Below are 4,979 nucleotides of genomic sequence, written 5' to 3'. Positions count from 1 at the left end.
GGCATCCTGACATGTCCTGAGGGCCGAATCTCCGTTCAGCAGGGGAAGGGCGCCCTTCGCAATCATTGCCACTCAGTCACGCCATAATGACTCGCCGTGGCCCCGGTGAATCCAGCTGTTTACCTTACCTAAGCCCCTGTCGGACTCACGGGAGAGACCCCGCCGGAAAGGATGAAAGAACAGAGGCAGACAGAGTAAGGGGGGAGCAGAGAGAGAGAGAGAAAAGAAGAAAAAAAAAAAAGAAAACGAAAAGCGAACTGTCATCATCGCTCACATCTGTTTTGTCTCCCTGCGCGCGGTAGAACTTTCCAAGAAGCATCTAATGCCTAAATGGGGTCAGGGGGAGGTTAAAAAGCGCTACTTGAGCGCCGTCATAAATATTTCAGCTGCTGACTCCAAAAGACCTGCAATGTTCATGAGGGGCGTAGGGGGAGGTGTGTGTGTGTGTGTGTGTGTGTGTGTGTTGGGGTGGGGGGGGGGGTTGGCACTGGGGATGGCTGGAGGGCTCTTCACAGTGCCGTGAGCGCTCCGGTCCCCCACTGATCCCCGCTGCACTCTGCGCGACGCCAAGGCCAAAGCTCCGGGCCTGCAGGACACAGATCCTTGCCGCATCATGGCCTCCCGCGGCCCGCGCGGTCGCATCCGCTCACATCAGCGTCACCGCAGCACGGGCAGCCGCCCGGTCACCCGCCACCTCCTTACCACCACCGCCGCGCTCGGGATGGAACATGAAACAGGAAATTGCTCATCATTAATATATTTAAAGAGGCCGTGACCAACAATCTATCCCTTTTTGAAGCGTGTCTTTCTTTGCTACTAGTACCAGTGCCATCAGATAAGCTCCATAGTATATAGTCATATAAAAGACAGATGAAAACAGGTGTCATTTTAACCAGCTGCCTAGGCCATGAATCACGTTTTGCGGTGAACAAAAATATATATATTATGTGCATGACTCTTTCGGCGCTAATCTTTGATAAAAGTTCTCGCTGCTTTTTCAATGCACTCCAGTGATTTGCCTTAATGTATAATTGCAGTGTATATGATCTGCACTCTGATAAGGAATAAATGGCCCCAGTGTTACAAGCGTCAAGTGTAATGTGCTTAATTATCAGGTAGAATCTACCTTTAATATAAGTACTAGACATACTTGAGGAAAGAATTACTGTCGAAATTAATTTACGTAACTTAAATAACACATATTTACATGATAACGACATCATATTCAGGATGATATATTCATGCAATATTGTGCAATATGAAATATATGATTAAATACAGTACGTTTTATGAGGGCTAGATGATATGGGACCGAAGTGTTTTTACAGTGTGTTTTCCAAGACTGACTTGTCAGCTGATTTTATTTCCTTCTCTCCTCTGCTGCATGCCAGAGCTATTTTGTGTCCCGTGTGCGGCTGCGATGAAAGATCCGCGGCTGCAGATGTTGCACTCCGTCTGAGCCGCCCCGGACCCGGCCGCTGCTCTTGCAGATGTCGGGGTCACGGTCGCATGTCGGGCCTCGGCCTATTTCAGGGTGATTTATGTGACAAAAGGATTTGAGCTTAGTCCGTCCGTCTGCGCGGCTCCGCTCGTCAGCACGTTTCCCCGCGACTCTCTCGTCTGTCCGTCACACCGCCGATCTGCACCATCTGGCCGAATCAGCCCGGGCAGGGAAACAGAGGGAAGACGAGAACCCTCTTAGTCACGCTCCTTCCAACAATGGCCATCCCTGAAATCTCTGCTCCACTCTCTCCTGCGCTACCGCGGCCAGGCCACCACACTTGGTGGAAATTAAATCCAAATTAAATCGCAGAGAGGAGAGGAGAGAAGCAAGAAATGACGAAAAAAGAAAACTTTTGATGGGATTTTTTTTTCCAATTTATTGAAGATACGGTGCTGGAAGCCAAACTGATTATAAAATATAGAAAAAATAAATTAAACATCAGATTGGTTCATTGTATACTTTCAAATAGGCCTACCTGTTTTTTTTCTGCAAACAAAATCATTTCTCATACAGGTTCATCTTTCAGTGGCCAGCCTGTTGCAGCTCCTTCATATTTGTGTTCATATGTGTATATGGATCCCAACAGCAATCATAACCATGGGTACAGACAGTTCATAAAACCCGTGTACTGAGGGGAATGCGTCGGGTTGGTACGACTGCATGTAATAAATGTAAACTAATCGCATTAATGAAGGAGGGCCTTGGTGCCTTCTCCGGCACGCTGCACTGTGATTAAAGGATTAATCACGAGCGGTGACGAGCTCTAAACACATCCGTGTGCCGCTCTCTTGTCACCTCGTATGATGGTAACGCCGCTTCATTTAGTCGGCAGCGCCGGCAGACATGGGCTCCTGCAGGTGCGCTGAGGATTAGCAGTGACAGGCCCGCCTGATGTGTCCTGTCTTTCCTGTGTTCCAGGAGACGGGCTGACACGTCGGTGCGCTAAAATTATTTTGCACGTGAATAACGATAAAGTTGCATTCGGATGGTGATGCGATTTCAAAGGAAACGACCAGAAAAGGTCCTCTGTTTTTTTTTGACAGTGTGTCAACCTTATGCTCACTGTGACATCCTCTTCCAGGTGATGATCAGCAACAGTCAACAAGATGTTGCCACATGGCTTTGCATTCATTTGCCTATTTGGACTTGTTCCTGCTGATGATCTTACTGTACAGGCAGGAACAAAAGTGATGCCACAGCTTTAAGGATGGAAAGCAGTGACTCATGAGCACTTGTGATTAGTGTTTCAGGCAATTCTATCTTGTCTAGCAAGGGAACAGCTCTGCAACCACTACTTCTTCCATATCTTTGTGTTGTAACCTATGGGTGACATCACAGACGCTTTGTCCATATTTTTTACAGTCTATGGTTGTAACATATTACTACACCCCTGGTGTTTTGTTGTGCTAGTGCACTTGTATGAGTTTGAGTTGGGGTGTGGTGGGGGATTGCAGGTTGGTGTGTGCTTGTGTGACTTTATCTATGCTTTGTTTTCTCAAGTGATGTGGTGGCGAGCTGATCTTTGGATGGTGGCAGCGGTGCTGGTGGTGGTGGTGGTGGGGGGGGGGGGGGCTGATATGAGGCCATCTCAGCAGGAACCCCCCTGAGCCTGCAGACCTGATTGATTCAGGAACGCACGCGCTTAAAGTGATGATACCTGGGGGGACGCAAATAAATTGCAAGGCGGACGTTATTTGTGGAAGAGATCGATAGCATTGGAAATGAGTTTGGGACCGGCCACGCTCAGTGTAGGGGGTTTAATATTGGACTAGCTGAGCGTTTGACCCCAAACACCGGCCATGTGTGTGTTCTCAGCGGTCCACCAGGACTCCGCCGAAAGGGCAGTCCCCTCAATGGTGGGGGTGGTGGTGTGTGTGTGTGTGTGTGTGTGTGTGTGTGTGTGTGTGTGTGTGTGTGTGTGTGTGTGTGTGTGTGTGTGTGTGTGTGTGTGTGTGTTGTGTGTGTGTTTATGGTGTGCGTGTGTGCATGCGTGTATGCGTAGTGGGTGTGTGGTTGGGTACTCAATCACTCAACCTCAGGAAACATCTGTAAAAAAAAAAAAAAACTTTTTTTTTTTTTGCCAAAAACCCCTCTCAGCATCTGTTGCTTTTGTCTCAAGGCCAAGCTCCCATTAACAAGGAAGAGAGAGAAATGAGTGAAATATGATAAATGAACAAATGAGACTTACGAGCATCTGTCCACGTATGACTGACATCTGCTGGGCGGGGCCCCTAACCAAGCAGCCCCGACACTAGCCTGCACTGTGGGCTGATTGGGATGGATGCCACACTAATAGAGATGCTTAAGGCCCATTTGAATCACCTGTGTGTGTGTGTGCGTGTGTGTGTGTGTGTGTGTGTGTGTGTGTGTGTGTGTGTGTGTGTGTGTGTGTGTGTGTGTGTGTGTGTGTGTGTGTGTGTGTGTGTGTGTGTGTGTGTGTGTGTGTGTGTGTGTGTGTGTGTGTGTGTGTGTGTGTGTGTGTGTGTGTTTGTGTGTGTTGTGTTATGTCTCTGGGATGTGCATATGGGTGGACATAACGTGGAGAGTGTAATCGAGGGGTTTTTGATTATTTTTTATTTTGACCAGAATCGGTTGCAATGTGTGTGAATGCTTTGTTTTTCGTATCTATTTAAAGCCAATGTGTTTAGATTGCATGAATGTTCATGTGAAGCCAATTATTTCTAATTGCATATGCTATTCCTCTCTTTCTTCTCTCTCTCTCTTTATATGTGTGTGTGTGTGTGTGTGTGTGTGCGTGTACACATATAGTCTTCAGGTGCAAACCCACCCACCTGTGCCAATTGTGTGACCAAGAAGAGTGGATCTGCAGAGACTAAAAGAGGATGATCAGAGACCTCACAGGTTAGTAGCAAACTTTTTCTCATTTTCAACACACACACACACACACACACACACACACACACACACACACACACACACACACACCCTCGGTGTCCTTCGCTCTCTCTTCCGTATTGTTCTTCCTGGCGTTGTCAGAGCATTGTCCGCGCTGCTATTCAACTGAAGACGGTAACACTTAATGTGTCAGGGCACGTCTCCCGCTAATGGCGTCTTTGTTTTCTGCCTCGAGTCGGGTCCGGCGTGTTGCGCTGGCTGAGAGCATTCTGGTCCAGCACTTACTGCCTCAAGGCTCACTTGCTCACATAAGAGCCTAGGTCAATACGGGGCCACGATGAGACAGCACGATGTCCCGTGCTCTCGGTACAGCTCTTTACAGGAAGTCCTGCATCACGCTACATATGCAGCCCATACGTGGCAACAGGCGGAGCTTGGCATGTACAGGGATGCCAGCATGCGATCAATAATTTAACGAATCGTGTGGCAGGTGCTTGTGGGTACGTGCTCCTCTGTGTGTTTGTGTTGAGTGTGTGAGAGAGAGAGAGAGAGAGAGAGAGAGAGATAGAGAGAGAGAGAATATATGATGTACGTGTGGGAGTATATGAATGCATGCATT

At 48.1% G+C, this 4,979-nt stretch overlaps 1 long non-coding RNA gene across 1 annotated transcript in view; it reads left to right on the top strand.

Annotated features, from left to right (window-relative positions):
• Nucleotides 1–4,370, top strand: part of LOC134101132 (uncharacterized) — a 104,044-nt gene extending 99,674 nt beyond the window's left edge. Inside the window, exon 3 of the long non-coding RNA XR_009941351.1 lies at nucleotides 4,274–4,370. This is a non-coding gene — a long non-coding RNA (uncharacterized LOC134101132). The remainder of the gene's footprint in view (nucleotides 1–4,273) is intronic.
• Nucleotides 4,371–4,979: the final 609 nt, after the last annotated feature.

This window comes from Sardina pilchardus, chromosome 2, assembly GCF_963854185.1.
Source record: "Sardina pilchardus chromosome 2, fSarPil1.1, whole genome shotgun sequence".
NCBI lineage: Eukaryota > Metazoa > Chordata > Actinopteri > Clupeiformes > Clupeidae > Sardina > Sardina pilchardus.
This window is presented reverse-complemented; position numbering and strand designations above follow the sequence as displayed.